Below are 20,084 nucleotides of genomic sequence, written 5' to 3'. Positions count from 1 at the left end.
GATTGACATCTTTGGTCTAATTGCTATGGTCATTGGGACCAGTATCTCTCCAGAGCACTTATTAGCGCTATTCCACATTATATCATGGAGATCTTACAACCAATTATAGGTACGTTATGGGACATATCCTTATAGTGACTAAGTCATTGTTGGCCTACCATTGGCGTTCAGCCGTGATACCTAGTTTGGAAACTATTGAGGCCAAAGTTCTGGCACAATGTGAGTTTGAGTCCATGGGCTTTATTTTTTTTATTGATGTGTTGAAAAAAATGCAATAAATATTAATATTTTTTTATAAAATATAATAATATATATTTTTAAATATATATATATATATATATATATATATATACAAGGGGTCCTATTCCTACCCAATACTAGAAAGGTGTGCCAAATAATAATTGTTTTTTTGCTTTTTATTATCTTATCATTTTGCTTAAAGTTTTTTTCTGGTCACTTTGTTTTGTATTATTTATTGTTTGTTGTTGTTGTAACTTTTATCACTTGTTCTCTTTACTTGCCCTCTATACACATATATTCTTAGCGCAGACAGCTGTGATACACTCTTCATACAGATCAGTTGGGCCCTTGAAGGGTTAATCTGTGATTAAAAATATTATCTTTTATGTGCAGCCTTTCTTGCAGCCATAAGCGAGAGAGCTGGAATGCCGCCCCTTCTCCATTCTCTGTCAGCCAAGTGATCTGATTTTGTGACACAGCTGCAGGAGAAGAACACTGCTTTGCTGATAGATAGGGCTTTAGATAAGATTACATGGTGTGCGTGTATCTTGATGACACACTTGTCTAAGCTGCCTTTTAGAGGATAGCCTAATACACATTCTGGAAATACTGCTAATGAATCGCATTTATCCGTCTTTACTTTGAATTATTTGCATTCAGGTTTTGTTTACATTTATGGATATATATATATAGATTGCGGATCATTTTTCTCAATCTGCATAAGGAGCAGTAAATGAGTTGGGAGTAAGCTTCCAACATGGTTCTAACACCTCCTTATAGATGTTTCAGTCATCATAGTATACGTTAAAGGAGAAGGCCCCTTTCCATGGTCCAAAGAAGGGTTTGATGTTTGGGATTGGCCCTTCAAGAAGGACTCTGCTCAGAATGTAATCTCACCCATTATAAAGCCACCCCCAGACAGAAGAGGGGTGTAGGATCCTCCAATAGTTCTCCACCCAATCCAATATCTTTCGATAGTGATGTGAGCAGTAGTGGAAGCTGTTGTCTTTTTAGCCCAGGAAGGCTGGAGACATCGAGCAACTAGGTAAAATACAAACAATTATACAGAGAGTACACTGAAAGGGGCATCTGACTGATTGGATTGTACAATCCCGGTGACAACTGTTTGTGCTGATGATGAGTCTCAGTAAAGTAGATGATGGCTCTGGCTTCTGTTTAGGAGAGCACTGAATCCTGGGGAACTTCCACAAGACTTATACCTGGAGATAAGTAAGGCTACCTATGTGGAGGTAGCAGTGCTTTTAAGTGGATGAGCTGTCACACAACACCAGAAGCCTATCTCAACTTTACCCTGTTGCCTTTAATAGACATCATATAAATATCTGGATAAACTGCAGTGTAAAAACATCATGCAGGGCATATATAGTCCTAAATCTCAACAAAGGCACCCAGAAGATTTCTTCATCACCACCCTCTCCTTCCCCCAGGACGTTTGTGCATATGGGTGTTTTGCAGTATACACAGTTGAGGTATACTGTCAATGAAACAAAAGTAAAAGTGTATATTTGCTCCTAGCCTCTGTAACTGTGCCTTCAATAACATATATGTTAGCATTATGCTCAGGAAGGCTGGTCAAGTATGATTTTCAGGTAAATAGTTCCACTAATTGGCATAAAGTAATGGAAAACTGTAATTTTGTAAATGTTTTCCCATTCATCTCTATATTAAAGCCATGGAATATATTGAAGCCACTGTGATACTATAAGAAGGTCCTGTGGAAAATAGCAATGCACTAATTTCTCTAATAGACAAAGCAATAGAAAATATATTCCAGATGAAACTAAAACATTGGGCCTGATTCAGAGCCGGACGCTATTTGCGGATGGTCGTTCTGAAAAAGGGGCCGGATATTTAAATTAAGCGCTCGCTCTTTGCGGTCTCTTTACGCCTCTATGTCTGAACGAGCTAATGAAACATGCGCTCGCTATTTTGTAAAGACGCCCCCTGGCCGCTCGCATCATACGTCATCTCCGCTATTTATTAGATTAATCGAGTACATCGAAAGGCGTATGAACTGTTCGCTATTCTTGTGGTAGCATTTTCCTACCGCAATCATGCGAGCAGTTCTGGCTAAAAGACAACCAAGTGACGTGGTCGATGACGCTGCTTTGTTAATTATGCACTCCCATTAAACGCCCGTTTTGACCATTTGGCACGCCTGCATTCGGATCTCCACTCCCCGTTTTCAAGCACCTTCCCCTGTTACCACCCACAAACGCCTCATCCTGTCACTCAAATTAGCAGGCATTCGCTATTTTGTGAGCACACGAATTCCGACCGCACTGACTGGTTGGCGCATGCGCATTACAACCCATATGCATGCGCAAATGTGCGAACATCACTCGGAACAAACGAGCATCCGCTTACGAGCGGCTCTGAATCAGGCCCATTGCACACTAAAAAAAAAAAAAAAAAAAATTGGTGTGGTGCACACACAACCATCAGGTTCAAATATATCTGTGATCATTTATTTATAGAACTTTACTACAAAAGGACCTAAAGGCTTTACATTTGCAGGAAATAAACCATATTACAAAGGAGGCAGCCATCTTCATCGCACTACAGTGGTTATAGTTGGTGAATACAAAATATGAATTATAAGTATGAGACACAATATATGAACAAGAAGATATTCACATAATTATCCATTCCACGTATCATTATTTTTAGCCATGAAAGTACCTGGCAAAACAGCCATCATACTGCAAAGGTCACAGTGGCCAGGTTACGTGATAAGTGCAGATATGGTGCATAAGATCAACAGATATTTCATCCTCCCTTAAGCAAACCAGGTGAGGCAGCCATCTTGGGCTCACTACATAGGTTAAAATGGATGGGATGAGCAATATATGTGATGTGACCCATAACCTTTGTTCATGGCCAGAGTTGGCAGGCATTAGGACCTGCTGTGGCTCTTCCCAGGAGGACTGACCTCCGACATGCGTTATTGCACATGCACACTTTTACCACACGTCTTTGTGGTCTATTCTCTGTGGATGCACCCCTATGACTCTCCACTCCACAGAGCCATAGAAGACCCTACAATGTGCCCCAATACCCTGTGTCACCACCATACCGCTACACACAACCAGGGCATACACGCTAATACTAGCTGGCACACTACAATACCCTACCCTCCAACATGACCCGTTCCATAGGTACAAGACACTCTGCTCCTGGACTTCTCACCTAATGTATGACTGCAGTCACCTGTGTTGAACTAGGTAATTGATGAGACAGGTCTTTCACCACAGGTGTCTGCAATCATAAATTAAGAGGGAAGTCCAGGAGCAGAGCATTGTGTACCTAATGGAACGGGTCATGTTGGAGGGTCTGCAATACCCAGCACACTCTGGAGCTCATTACAATGCAAACGCTTGCTGCTGCCGATGGTATGCAGTGTGTATGCATTGTGCGTATGTGCATACCTTAGTGAAAGTTCACAATGCATTCGCTCGCTGTGCATAGACAGCCCAGCAGAGTGAGTGACATGGGAAGCCATTTGTAGGTGGTAACAGCTGGTCATTAAAAAACGGGGGAGTGGAGGTGCAAACGCAGGCGTGCCTGAGCATCTCAACGGCGTTTTAGTGGTGTGCATAATTATAAGACAGCATCATGGTACACGTCACCTGGCTTGTTTTTACACTGAAGTGCTTGCAGTGCTTGCGGCAGGGTATGGTCAACCTCAAGTGCTGCGATTGCATCCGATGTACCGATGGTTGCATACACTTCCTGGACATGACGTGCACAAGTGGGCGTCTTAAAACAGGCTGGCGGGTGTCTGCATACACTATGTGATCGCTCTCTAAGAAATAATGGGCGTGCTAATGCATTGCTGTGCTGGTGCACTGTCTACGCAATTTGCATACACATCGTGCGAGCGATCGCATCTAGCGAGCGGCTCTGAATCAGCTCCTCTATATGCTCCAAGCTGTATCTGGCACCAAATCTGTACCTGTGATAAACCCCGTGTCTAACGCAACCTGATTCTACTTGAATAGTTAATAAACCTTCCACCTGGTTAAGGGCCTGATTCAGACCCACTCGCAAGCGGCTGTCCACTCGCAAGTGGGTCGATGTTGTGCTCTCTGCATGCGCACGACGGCGGGAGCTCCGTCGTGCGCATGCGCCAGATGCGACGAGCGAAGGACATTTCTTTGCTCGTTGTTTCTGATCAAAGGGGGCGTGCTGTCGATGTTGATTGACAGCACGCCCCCTTTGGTGGGCGTGCCGGGGGCGTGCCTCCCTGACGGGGGCGTTCCCACGGAAACGCCTCCCGTCAGAAGCCGGCCCACTGACATCACTAGTGATGTCAGTGGGAGTGATTTTGGCTCTGATAGAGCCAAAATCACTCCGGGGCTTACGGTTGAAAACCTCAACCGCAGGCTCCGGCTCGCAGTTTCGATGGTCGCGATGGTCACGACCATCGCGGCCATCAAACTGCACGCTCGTATAGGCTGTGGGTGGTGACCCACAGCTATACGAGCGTCCAGGAGGACGCCCCATTTTTATGGAGGGCGGCCCTCATTCAGAGCGTGCGCTCTGCTCAGAGCGTACGGCTCTGAATGAGGGCCTAAGTTACTTGTCATGTGGACTAACTGCCACTTGCACATCCAGCTCAGAACCCCAGCGCCCTGCTAATAGGTTCTGAACCCCAGGTCACTGGTGCTATCACTCAGCTAATAATTTCTCTATTTCATTCTAGACAGAATCTGATTGGTTGCTATGGGAAACATCTCCACTTGTCTGTTTCAGAAGATTTCGTAAATCTATGCCATAAGAATACATAAAGTCACATATGAAATAGAAGAAACTCACTGAGTCATCAGCTTTGTGTGTTTTTCATCCAACCCATGAACTTAATATTGTCACTGGAAAAGTGTTTAAGGAGTTTTTCAGGAAGCTAGGGGCTACAGAAATGCTTTGAAGGGCCATATTCAGCTCTCGGGACACTGATTATACCTACAGAATTTACAATATATTTACTAGATGGCAGATTAATTCTGGGTACACAAAGCAGCTGAACGGCTCTCCTGCCAACCGAGTGGCCAATTTGATAAGCTATACACACATACCAATCGGCCGCTCAATATGTCTGGACTGACATCACAACTGGGCAGGCATCAGTTGTGATGTCAGTGTCGGCAGTTCCTGCGACCAGTGTATAGGGCGGTCGGCGAGTCGCCCGTACACACAGCCAGATGTATCGGCATCGGCTATGCTGCAGGCCCGACGTGATATATCTGTGAACGACAGTTGTTCACAGACATATCGTCTGTACACGCGGACAGATGCACTCAGCAATATTTTGTTTGGCGGCTGTATGAACAACATATTGCATAGCGTGTACCCAGCTTAAGGTCTTGCACAAGTGTACCAATAAGGCATCAGCGGTGTACCATGCTGAGGCTGCAGTAAAGCTCTACAAGCGCTCAGGAAATGTTACTGGAGACTAAGGACCTCATTCAGAGCTGCTCCCTAGATGCGATCGCTCGCATCCAGCGTATGAAAATTTTTTAAAGTGACGCCATGGGAAGCGATCGCTCGCCAAGGCATAAGCACACCCACTTTGGCTGTGCGAGCGATCGCTCTGTGTATGCAGACACCCATTAGCATATGTAGAGACACCCACTAGCGCATGTCATCTCCAGAAAGTGTATTAAAACATTGGTACATCGAGCACCATCGGTAGCGATCGCAGCGCTTCTGGTTGCCTTACCCTGCCGCAAGCACTGCGAGGACTTCAGTGTAAAAAACAGGCATGTGACATGTACTATGACGCTGCCTGTTAATTATGCACGCCTTAAAAATGGCGTTGAAACACCGAGGCATGCCTGCGTTTGCACCTCCACTCCCCCGTTATTAGTGTCTTGCCCCTGTTACCACCCACAAACGGCCTCTCTGCTCGCTCATTTTACTGGGCTGTCTTTGCTGGGCGAGCGTGCGGGCTGCGATCACACAGAGTAGTTCACGAACACACAGAATGAAGCGCGCGCATGCGAGTTTGCAAACCATCGGGCCGCTTGTGAGCGCACAGCTCTAGCAAGCGGCTCTGAATCAGGTCCTAAGTTTTATCAAGAATGTATCAAGATATTTTTAAATAACCTTCTATGACTATTTTTTACAGTTAGCAACATTTTAGTTCTTCTTTATCTAAAAATATATTTTCGGAATCCTGGTCCTGGAATGACTGCATTCAGAGCATTAGGCTCTCTCTGTGCTTTGCCTAGGATCCTGTTGTACACCTCATGCAATAGTAATGACACACAATGCTTACATTGTGGCAAGTAATATAAAAGTTACAGCGCGAGAACATGATATAATGACTTTACTAAGCAAATTGTTCCACTGTGCTGATACAATGAGTGTATCTTATACTGCCAGTCTGCAGACACATAATAATGACATTCACTGCCAGTCCTGATAGCGTAGACAAAAGTGTCAAAATGTTGACATTATACAGTGCGTTCACATTCTAGCTACATAAATAAGATGAAGATGTATCAAGGCAGCATCATGTTTTAAAAGTGCATTTTTATTAATCACCCCTGTTGGCTAGAAGTAACAGTTCACCTACTGGAAGGAATTGACAACATAGACATGTAGCACAAAATAAAATAAGGGAATGCAGAGTGGAAAAAAAATATACAGTATAAAATATTTCTAGCTTACTCATAAGGAGTGCACGCATACAGTATATACATATACAGTATATACTTTTATTATATATGTAAACATATGCATATATTAATTTAGCTTTAGATTTAACATCACTAACAGAGAAGTTAGTACACATCACTTATACTTTATAACTTTTATATTACAGGTTGAGTCTCCCATATCCAAATATTCCGAAATACGGAATATTTTTGGAATGACTGAGATAACGAAACCTTTGATTTTTGATGGCTCAATGTACACAAACTTTGGCTACGGCACAAATTATTAAAAATATTGTATAAAATTACCTTCAGGCTGTGTGTATAAGGTGCATATGATATGAAACATAAATGAATTTAATTTCTGTACGCAAACTTTGTTTGAGCCACAAAATTATTGAATATATTGTATAAAATGACCCTCAGGCTGTGTGTATAAGGTGTATATAACACATAAATGCATTCTGTGTGTATATTTGGGTCCTATTCCCAAGATATTTCATTATGGTATGCAAATATTCTAAAATACGGAATATTCCGTTATCCAAAATACCCCTGGTCCCAAGCAATTTGACTATGGGAGACTCAACCTGTACTGTATATTAATCTAAATATCGACTATCTCCTATTGAAATATTGAAAAGTATTTTTATGTGTTTATATATATTTATGAGCTAATTTGTTGTTGCTTATTTCTTCAATTACATAATATGTTTTGAATAGTTGTGCTTGAAATATTCGCCAGCATTTTGTCACTAAGGTATAAATTTTAAATAAAATGTCTACGATTAAGGTTAGCTGAATTTTTCTGTAATCATTTATTACTTTATATAATTTTATATTTACGCTCTCATTTTGTTATTGGTACTAGATGCATTATCCATCCATTTTCAATAAATTGATACATACAAACTCCAGCCTTGTTTCATTATCTTTTGTTTTCCATTGTTCTATATATCTTCTATAGAGGCAATAGGGGCTTGAAGGCTATAAACCGATAGTGCAAACTTGCATTTAAATATTTGGGAAAATGTATAATTTTAGTCCAAATTGGTTCAATGTGCGCATGTGTATGACCCAAACAGCTATACCAAAGGTTATCTGGGATTGCTGGAAATTGGTGTGGTTCAGACGGCCACTCTGTGTCAGACCGATGTTGTCCCCTTACTCTAGCTGAATGGTGAATGCACAGAACAGTCACATTCGGTCGAATTGAATGTAGATTTGTGAGCATATGTACTAAAAATCATGTAAGTGGTGCAATTTTTTACATTGTCATTTTTTGCATGATTATCCCCGCTATCTACTAAATGTAACTCGCAGGGAGAGCGGTAACGCTAGTCACTGTCCCTGCGAGTCACATTCCCAAGTGAATATGAGGAGTTTTTCCTGCACACAGTGTCATATTCGAGAGTGGACGGTGGCTGCGAGAAAGGGATAGTAAGATCCCTCATTTGTGAATATGTCTCCATAGGCATAAAGCAGTTTACGTCATTTGAGAGTGGTGTAAACCAAAGGAGCCAAACTGAGTTTGGTACGTAGGGGCCTATTGACATTAATGGGGACTGCGGTCTGCAGCGGTAGTCAGCCTTTTGCAGGACATTTCTGTGAAAGACCCTGAATTAGGCTGCTGTTACATAGCCAGGATATATAAAATTATGTAGAATCTGCATAATTTTATTAAAAACCATCTTAAAAAATAGGCCCCTTGGTCACTCAGCCCTCTATATAATACACAGTATATACGTAGTTTATATATGAATTGACCATCATTTTATTAGCTCGATACATAGACAATAGATTCCGCAAATTGGGAATTTGCAAATACTGTACAGTGTGAAATCACCCTGGCCAAACAAGAACGAAACTTGAAAATTGTATTACCGGAACTTTGCACCTGTAACTTGTTTTGCGTTACATTTAGTGGCAATTTCACGTATCTCTAGTAGCATTTTTAACTAAAAGCGATCAGATTTATTTGCTTGTCGCTATATCTGCAGGTCAAGTGAGGCAGAGACTGCAAAACTGATTTATGCCAATATAAAAAACACTAAGGGGCATATGTATTAATGAGTTATATCACTCGATCCTAATCTTAAAAGGTGCTCCAACCAATCAGCTCCTCTCATGTGTTTGAAAAATGACAGTTAGGAGCTGATTGGTTGGAGCGCCATTTAAGATTAGTAACAAGTGATAACAAGAATATCACTCATTATTAATATGCCCCTATCTTATCGCTTTCACAGGGATGAATAGGTATAAGGTACCTCTTATACTGTATATGGTGTTTTAAATTAAGTGCAGTCAACTTTTTTACGATACAGTAATTCCACTTTAAGAATAAGCTGTAATCTATATGGCATGCCTTATAAAGGCAGGCTACTATTAACCATTGAGAAAAATAAGATCCTCATCAGTATAACATTCTTTTTTACATAATGCAGTGCACCTGCTTTATGTCATGGCATGCATCTAACCATTATCAGTGCTATCAACGTATGTTCAGTAAATGACTAAATGATAGCTCTATCCCTATAAAGTGGAGTGCTCATCATTTTTGAGAGGAGACGTCTCTTCTCGGGACATGTTTGTAAGAATGTCATGTCGCACCGCACTTTAATCATGTGCTGTCATTTTCCAGGATAACAAATTCTACAATCCAATATTCTCCATTAACTATATTGCTGCTTAAGCTGAAGCCTTCTTAATAAATGTTCAATCCGAATTCAGCCTTCAATAGAAATTGGATGAGTCGTGTTACACATTAGTTAATAGTTGGATGGTAATGACACACGCTGAGCATACACACTTAAGTGGTGAACTCTTACCTGACCTAATATGAGGACCCATGAAAACGGTGGAAATCATTTACGCTGTACTTTGTCGAACACAAAAAAAATAGCAAAGTTTATCCTATGGGGAAATGATGACTAGTAGATTCTATGCACTTTATGGTGACCACTTATCATAATTTTTCAATTTCTACCTGTTTTAATATTACTTCTGTCATGGATGTGCTTATAAACTACTGGTAACCATGAGAGCCTTTTAAATGATTTCCTAAATACAATTTTCTATAGATAATGATTAGGAGCCTATTTATCAATTAAATTTGCAGGGTACCTGCAAACATTAAGGTACCCCAGCCACAGGACTTACCATGAGGGACTGCAGCAGATATCTTTGATATTCACCGCAGTCCCTCCAATTCCAACAGTACAGCAGCCCCCGTTGGTTTTTCCAGGGTCTACTATGTAGTCGGACTTACCTTCACATCCCGGAGCTTGGACCCAGTAGCTTCAGATGGCATTAGCCTATAGTAGCCTATGATCTACTGTACCAAGGATTTTTTTTGGAGAGGCGATCCTCCAGATCCCTCTCCATGTCTCCTCGCTGGCACATGTGCCAGCCGACAGCCGCAAATATGCAGTGTGGGCCGAGACCCGAACCAGGAAGCAGAGTGGTAGTGTAAGCTATCCCGCTGCTTCCAATTTTCCACTGAGATGGGCTTGTATCGGAGCCTGTCTCCCAGCAAGAATATGATAGTAAATTCGGGTGGAGTTATTAATTTTCACAATGCGAATTTGCAATAACAAAAAACAATCCTATATACACTATGTAGACAGTTATCTAGCCCATCATTAGTAAGTGACCAAGACCAGACCCACTAAAACTACATTATAAAATATACTTTTCCTCTGTGGACCTTTTTATACACCGATACATTAAATGACATAAATCATGCATGACGTTGGCATTGTGTAACCATCCCCATACAGTTATTGTGTTTTTCCACTGGCATAAATACCATCAAACATTTCTGAAGAACCCAATCTACAGTGCATCCTCTTGCCACCCAATTCTACCCACTCATGACTTCCTATAAGTGAATGTAGAAGAAAATAACATATTACTTGCTGAAACCAAATGGAATTTTTATTCTGTATGCGTTGTCCAGAATTGTTCAGGTAAGAATGAGAAGATAGTTTTTAATTTGTTTGGGTGATGCTAAACTGTTATTCCACTGCCTTAGACAGATCTTTGCATGCTATCGATGCTGAATGAAATACGCCTTGCGTTACACAGTAATAGACTGAAAATCTCCAGATTATAGTTCTGGCTTATGTATTCCCATTACATACTCCGGGTTCTCGGATTAGTTGAAAACAGATGGCCAGTACCCTTGGGAGAGATTGCACTAAGCACGGGTCAAGAAGACAGCAATTATGTGTCATACGTCTTATGACACTTTGGGGAGCTTAGTATTACCAGTGAAATGGAAGAGTACACTTAATGTTTACTGTTTGGACGTGTTATGTGCATATCTTGATAAGTGAGGGTCACACATGCTTCACAATTTGGCTGCACCTCTACCCAGGCAGGTGCACGCCCCTGGGTCCAGGGAGGCCCACACCGTGCGCTCTGCACCCATTTTTTGATACTTACCTCTTTTCGGAGCCCCACGTCAGTGCTGCAGTAGCCGCGTCCGTTTGTCTTGAATATATGCGCAGTAGAGTTGTCTCCGGGACCATTGCACAAGCACCATGCTACCAGAGACCCGCGCACGAGCAGTAGGCATCGGCACAATGCCAGAATCTATCGCACCACAGAGAGGAATCCTCATGGATAGTCTGCACACGGGCCTCAAATTTCTTAAACTGCCCCTCTACCCAGGGCTTTTGTTTTTATATAGAAGGGTACTTATACTCACCTAAACTCTACTCAGATCCTGTAGCCAGGTAAGTGTCTCCCTGGTGTATAAAGTAGGTGGAGTGGATTAGATTGGTGATACAAGTTCCAAGTAGGAGTGTTGAAAATAACAGGGTTGAAAGTAGCAAAACTTCTGGTTTCCTGACAAAAATGCTGCCAGTTCTCAATAGCTTTGGATACCATCAGACAACATTGTGTGTGCCATATTTATCTTCACACTCGTTATCCTGAACCCCATAAACTTACCCTAGTATTAGCAGCATGGTGGTACAGTGGTCAGTAATGTTGCCCCACAACACTGGGACCAAGGCTTCAGTCCTGACAAGGCCACTATCTGTATGAAGCTAGTATAGTCTCCCTGTGTTTGTGTGTGTTTCCTACCACAGTCCAAAATATAGTGGTAGATAAATTGGATTTAGCCAAAATTTACCCAAATATGTCTGAGACATTTATCTGGGAGGTTCATCAAACCATCTGAAGAGGACAAATGGAGGCATTACACCTAGCAACCAATCAGACACTAGCTATCATGTATCTAGTACATTCTCTGAAATGATAGTTAGGATCTGATTGGTTGCTATGAGTAACATCTCCACTTTTCCTCCTTAGAAGGTTGATATATCATCCCCTTAAGTTGGGTACACACTAGACGACTAAACCCTGCTGCATGTGGTCGTCAGTCGCATTGTCAGATTGAGCTGCATGTAAGACCGACCTGACGATGCAGCTGACGACTCGGCAGGAGCGCGCAACGGCCGACGTAGTGGCACCGGACCAGGCAAAAGATCATCTAATGTGTACACAGTTTTAGACTTTAAACTCCACTGGGGTAGGTGGGTACTGATGGAAATTACTAAAAGATTCTCTGTAAAGCGCCGCATAATAAGTCTATGCTATATAAGGAGTACAGGCTTCATTGTTAATGTTATACTGTGCAATCTGTTATTTAAACACACAATTTTAAAATGTAAACATATAATAAATTCACATACTGTACTGAATCATTCATTAATCCTTGCATACCATAATCTAACTGAAATTCCTTACCTGTACATTTTTGTAACGTGAAATGGTTCCTATCTGAATATCTTGTCCACTGTAGTTGTTGTCTTTTTACAGCTTAGATCCTTCTTGCACAATATTCTATTTGTGAGCTTAGTGAGACTCCTATTCCTGTAAAGAAACCCTGCCACCGAATGCACCCATGAAACAAGGCCTACTGCTGATCATTGGATAATATACCAATTCTTGAATGCAATTCTTAAAACAAAAGTACTGTATATACTCTTACTTAAATTGCTTTAGCACAATAATAAACTTGTGCAACAGCCCTAGATGTTATAGGTCCACTGGGAACCCTTTTGGGGTGCGCATTTCCTATAGAACTTTTGGCTGCATGGATGAATCAGTCACCAAATTTTTCCAACGCGTTTCGTCATATCAGCGACTTCTTCAGGGGTGTAAGTTAATAAGGGCTGTCTGCACAATGTTCACACAGATAACTCCTTTCACATGTAAAACTGTTTCTTACACAACAGGAGTCTGACTACTAATCTTGAGTTGTGTTTAGGCTGTAAGCCACCTGAGGATCTGCACAATGGTAACACAGATGATTCCTTTCACATGCAAACTGCTTACTCCACGACAATTTATATTGTATGTGCAGAATATATTTGCATGTAGTGTTTTTGTAAAGGCTGGGCCGGCGCAAACTTGTGTGGAGCAGGATGGGGGGACGGGCATCATCTACTTCTCTGTGATAGACAGGAAGTGTGAAATAGGGAGTGACATCACAAAACAGATCCATACTCCCAGTGTATCACAGACATGGGGGAGTAGCAGCTGGCAGCTTCACAGATAAGAAGGTGGATTGCAGTGTGTGTGTGGGGGGGCATTGAGAGAAACTGTATATTCTATGTGCCCCCTTACACCTTAGAGCTCTAGGCACCGTCTAGGTTCAACTAGTGGTAGTGCTAACCCTTCTTTATTCATTATAACCCAACATATATCAAATACAGGACCATCCTTGTTACCCAGACCCAGGATCCGCCATGGCTCTCAGATCCAGATCGTACCTTTCTATTCACTTGTTCTGAAAAATAATGGAAAAAGATTGGCCCCTACTGTATATGGGCATAGATTTGATATCTCCAGTGGAACGACAGCATAATCAGTTGCTAGAGCAGATCAACAGGAAATGTAAAGAATGAATCCACAATACACTATTAAAATGTTGTTTATAAAGATATTAGTAATTTCTGTGTACAGAGATTGCCTAGTGGAGGTGGACATCATGGGCTCTGCTGCCACCAATCCGGGCCTCAGTCATTCAGGTCTATGAGCAGTAGGTGATATTCCTGAGACAAGCTGTAACCAGGTGGCTGCAGTGCTTCCTCCTAGTAGCTTCACTGAATGTAGAGTCCTTCATCTACGAATGATCACTCAAAGGCTCTGAATGACCTCAGAACCTGAAGACAAGAGGCCAGGGAACTCAGAGACAGCATTGTGTTGTAGTGCTAAAAACACACATACGCACTAAAGAGAGATACACAAAAGCTGCAAATCACATTTATGTCTCACTTAGAATCAGGCCTCAAGTCTTCATGCAGCGTAGAGTGCTATGGGCCTGATTCAATTTTGCACGTTATTACACAACTGCAGGGAATCGTCTGTGCAACACCCTACAACTAATATGCTACTGCAGCAGGAAGCGTCTGGTGTAAATAGTCGCCACCTGACCACATCACAGATCCGATTTAAGTTTTAAGATGCAGCATCGGACTTTCGACAAGACCATCTGCAATCTCAGTTACCCTCAGGTTACTCAGCTTGTCCCTCGCAGCACCGTCGCTTAGGCCAGGAAGTCTGTGTCGGAAGATGCAGATCCTGGCCTCTGGACTTTGAGAAAATGGAGGCGACACGCCCCAGTTTTCTGGAACGGAGGCCAACCCTGCCCACTTCCATCCCCAAATGGGCGCTGCTGCTTAGGGCAACTGTGAGCGATCGCACAGAGGGAGACCTTCACATGTACAGTACAGATCCAGCGCACAGGTAGATCTCTCACAATAAGAGTTGTACTCAAACTATCGAGTTTGTGTACAACACTGAATAAGGCCCAATGTATTTAAATAGCACTTCCATAGAACTCCATTATATTGTACTGTACCTTGTTTTAGCCCTACAGGCTGTGCAGTTCGAGTCCATCTACTTCAGGACAAAATTTGGTGGGAAAGATGGAAGGGACTGTTTTCTGTGCACAGGCAAGTCCGGTATGCTGCACATTTGCCGGTATACCATGACCATGGATGCTCAGGACAGCAATGTGGGGACTAGAGGTGAGCAGTTTGGTTTTGGCTTGGGTCTTCCCATCAAGTTTGAATCTTAAATCGAGGTATAATGTCATATTTCGCGGATGAAGATGAGGTTTTGTCCCTAAAAGGTGAGGTTTCCGAACTTGGCATGAAGATTCGAGCCAAAACCGAACAGCTCATCTCTAGTGGGGACCTTAGCAGTAAATGGACCGCCAACAACACATGAGCTACCACACTATATGCAACACCAGGAGTTCTGTCTCTGCTTCTGCATATGTAAAAACCGGTTTATGCATATAACTTGTTTTATTCTGTTTGTCCTAATGGTTTGTGTTTTTAAGGTAGGGGGGAATTTTTTTCCCACATTTTGCTACTACTATATTAGGTGCTACATGTAACGACCATTAACATTTAGCCGCTGTGCTTGTACACTGCATAAAACTGTCACCTGTATGTGTCACAGTGCTTTTTTACAGTATAAAATCTAAACCATACCGACACAAGCGCGGGCAAATAAGCGGGATATCGAAAGCAAGTCTGTGGACATAATTACCTTTCATACAATGTAAACAAGAGCGAGAGCTCCACTACTGTTTTATTATGCAGATTAATTGTTTATCTCTCCTTCCTCACTCAGGGAAAATATTTTAAAATACGTGCTCCCTATAAATGTCTATAATTACCCCTCCACATATTACAGCAGTTTTCCAAATAAGTCATAAATGTCACTTTTGCTTAATGCATTTTTGATGCATCAGGTTTTGGGACTGTTCAATCTGCTATTATTCCACGCTGGTAATATTCAACTGCACTTTAATAAATTATATAGTAGTAAGATGATATAACATCTTTACCATCAGTAAAAGACATACAAACATTTGAAAGTAAAGGTGCCCACACACTAGGCAATATTTTACACGATCAGCCCGATTCCGACGCATCAGGACGACAGATCGTGTAAAATATGTCCTAATCGTGAGTCTCTACTCACGATTACGATGCCGATGCGCGTACCCGCTGGTCGTACATTGCATCTTCAGATCTTGCCTGCTGCAGGCAAGATCTGAAGACAGAATGCACTGGAATAGTATAGGATGCACGATAGATCGTGGGTCAATTTGGATTGTCTTTAACACCAAATCGTGCCCACGACTGCAGGGGGAGAAATCGGACACGATATCGGATCGTGACCTGAACGCCTAGTGTGTGGCCAGTTTAAGGTATCGCTGGGTGTTTTAGTTAATCTAGAGGGCAGCTAGGTGATAGCTTAGCGTGTTGCAGTAGAGGGAAATGCTACAGGGTGTCTAACTACAGACAAGCTGTAACGTGATAATGATCTTGTGGTGAATAATATTAGCGACATGATACAGCATGTAAACGACAGCTTACACTAGACATTTGACATTTATGTTAGACTTATTTAAGTACGTCACTGCACAGCGTAAATTAGTATGGGATTATTTATATGTAGCTAGTTTATTTTATGGTTGCTGTTTTTCCCTCAATAAGAAGGATTGTGCAGTAACCTAGAATGGCTTTATTTTAAAAACAGATACAGAACTATTGGGTTTATGTACTAAGCCTTGGAGAGAGATAAAGTGGACGGAGATAAAGTACCAACCAATCAGCTGATATGGGTCATTTTTCAAATACAGCCTGTAAAGTGACAGTTAGGAGCTGATTGGTTGGTACTTTATCTCCGCCCACTTTGGCCCTCATTCAGAGCCACTCGCTATCGGCAGTACGCTCGTTCCGAGCGATGTTCGCACATCTGCGCATGCGTACGGTTTTTAGTACGCATGCGCGAACCAGTCAGTGCGGCCGAAAATCATTTGTACGCTATATAGCGAGTGCCTGCTCTTTTGAGTGACAGAATGAGGCGTATGTGGGTGGTAACAGGGGAAGGTGCTTGAAAACGGGGAGTGGAGATCCGAACGCAGGCGTGCTTAAAGGTCAAAACGGGCGTTTTAAGGGAGTGCATAATTAATACAGCAGCGTCATTGATCACGTCACTTGGTTTTTTTTAACTCAGAACTGGTCGCAAAATAGCGGTTGAAAAAACCAACCACAAGAATAGCGAGCAGTTCATACGCTGTACGATGTACTCGATTAATCTAATAAATAGCGGACATGACGTATGATGCGAGCGGCCAGGGGGCGTTTTCATCAAATAAACGAGCGTATGTTTTGCTCGCTCGTTCAGACTTAGAGGTGTGAACAGACTGCAATTTGCGAACGGATCATTTGAATAGCCACCCCTTGTTTTTGAACGAACGACCGCAAATAGCGAACGGCTCTGAATCAGGCCCTTTATCTCTCTCCGGGTGGGAAGTACTAAGCATTGCATCTGCGATGCTGTACATTTCCCCACTTATCGGGTACATACCGGCGATAATATTGCTGGAATGTACCTAGATAATCACAAAGGGCAGCTCTCCCGGTAAGAGCTGTCCTTTGCAATAGAGGGACTTACAGGTTGATGACTAAGAAGTCCCTCTTTAGCATCCTTCTGCGCATGCACAGAAGGATGCATGCACCGCTAAGCTCTCTCCTTACAAGACGGTACTATTGTCTGCTAGCTCGCGTATTTCTGTTGGTTTTTTTTTTTGCCAAGACCCCATGGATTGCCTACTTTGGAACGAAGAGGACCCGAACTTCGCATAAGAGACGGTTAGTATGGATATTTTTTTTTACAGGCACCCTATGGATTCTACTGGAGAAGGGGACCGATGGGCTACATAGGTGAGTATGTGTACATGTGCGTGTACATGTGTGTGTGCATGTATGTTTAATAAACGTATACTTTGTACGGTGTGTGTGTCCTGTGTTTATTTTAATATTGCTTTTGCTGTGGACTACAGGTACCAGTGGGCACGTAATGCCCTACATGCTGGTACTTGTGGTTCTCCAAGTACAAGCATGCGAGGGAGGCTTGCTGGGATCTGTAGTTCCACAGCAAAAGACAATATTTTTACTTTTATCAAATGCACTACACTGCACTTTCAAGTCAACCCGGCACCCACTGCCCCTCTGGTGCCTGGGATAGCCCCGGGCTATCAGTCTAGGTCTGGGGTGCCCTGGAGAGGGGGACCCTTTTATTGGGGAGGTCCCCAGCTCCCAAGGGATCCCCGGCCTGGGCTGTCTAGTGGTCAGGGTTAATGTTTGGCTGGGGGACCCAGTGAAAGGGCTCCCCTGGCTGTGGCATTATCCCCCGCTAGAAAAAGTCCAGTGCTGGTTCTGGATAATACAGAGGAACCCTACTTATTTTTTCCCCTTGTATTTCCAGAACCAGGACCGGATCAGAGCCCAGTGATTGTTGCTCAAAGTACGGGTGACTCCTATGTCGTTTGTCCTCCATATTTTGGCAACCAGGGCTGGTTCTGACGAGCCCAGTGTTGGTTGTGCTTAAGTACAGGGGACCCCTACATCGTTTGTTCCCTATATTTAAGCACAACCAGCACTGGGTCAGTAAAAGCCCAGGGCTGGTTGCTCTTTTTTGGGGGGGAGGGGGAGGGGGGGCACACCATTTTTTTTCTGTTTTTTTTTACACAGGCTTTGCTTTTTACCGCTACAACACGGAGGGGTCTCTCTGATCCCGTCCATGCTCTGTGTCAATGAAACAGAAGCATGTAGCACAGATCTCCTGGTCCATGCGTGCATCTGTGTCATTGAAATACGCAGCAGCACAGACAGGTCTCGCTGACTCGTTAGTGCTTCTGTGTCAGTGACACAGATGCATGTAGTATGGATCTCCCTTGTCCGTGCTACATGCAACTGTGTCATATCGCACTCGATCTAATGAATATGCAAATCATTAGATCGTCCACAATAGATTTGGTGAACATCGTACATCGTACAGCTTTTGCTGCACATCGTTCACCTCAGCTGCCGGAGAGAGTTCAAGGGCGATTGCATACGAGATTGCATTTCGCACGGTGTATGAGCACCTTTACAGTACTTGCTATTTCTTACTCTATTCCCAACTCTGAACCAGGCCCTCAATTGCATGTGATATACACCAGGCTTCATCATCCACTATCCTATTAAAAACAAAAGACCTGTTGTGCCACATAGTAAAGTGAAAGTTAAACAATACACATACAGTGAAAAACTTATTACATATTTTAGATTTTTATTATATTGCCTAAGGGCCTGATTCTGCAAGGATCGCAATTGCAAAGCTGCACGCAGGCAGACTATTGGTGGGCGATGGTCGCGATGGTGGATGGCGCTGAGCGGCCGGACAGCTGAGTAAGCCTCAGCTTACTCAGGCTTGCCAGCTTGCCAGCCCAGCAGACTGCGTACATCCAAGCAGTCTCCGGGCTGGCCAATCCCGGAAAACGGGGTGTATCGTTTCCGGGAACGGCAGCCACATCCACACCGTCCCTTAAATGACTCTGCCTGTCAATCGGGCAGAGGCATTCAAGGGCTAGCGTGTGTGTTAGCAGGACCCATTCTGCACACTCGCAGAATGCATCCTGCACATGTGCAAATTCCCAATAATCGGGAATCTGCGTTCAGCAGTGCACTTGCGTGCACTACTGAATTAGAGCCTGATTCACTACGGATCGCAAATTTGCTTATACGCACGCACCGCAGTTTGCATTCACATTGCGTTCGCAGCCAGACATAAGGACACCCACTTACTCACATCCGTATACTAGGGCAACATAGCAAAACAATTGGTAACATCGAGTAACATTGGACCCATATGCACACTTGCACAAGCCCTGACCTTACTCAGAAATTGCTACCAGCCAGGGCCGTCTCTTCCATTGGCTTGTTGGGCAGTTGCCCAAGGGCCCAAAGCTTCAAGGGGCCCACCAACCCCGGGCCCGGCAACCGCAGACCAGTTGGTATATTTTTTTAGATTTCTAAAAGTACTGCATTCCGCAGTATTCCCCCCCCCTGTGATGAATACCATCCCCCCCCCTGCCTGCCGCGTAGTCTGTGTGGCAGGGGTGGATTGGGAAGCTGGGCCACTTCCCGCTGGGCCGGCCTCCTCTCTTTTCAGTGGCCGCACGGCTTAAGGCACGGCTCTCTCTGCATGAAGCAGCGGAGGCGAGGGCTGGAGATGCCTGTTTGGTCACTGTGAGTGACGGTACCTGGCGCGGCGCAGCACAGCCTCTATGGCCACCGCGCA

Source organism: Taudactylus pleione, unplaced genomic scaffold, assembly GCF_031769625.1.
Source record: "Taudactylus pleione unplaced genomic scaffold, aTauple2 ptg000195l, whole genome shotgun sequence".
NCBI lineage: Eukaryota > Metazoa > Chordata > Amphibia > Anura > Myobatrachidae > Taudactylus > Taudactylus pleione.
This window is presented reverse-complemented; position numbering follows the sequence as displayed.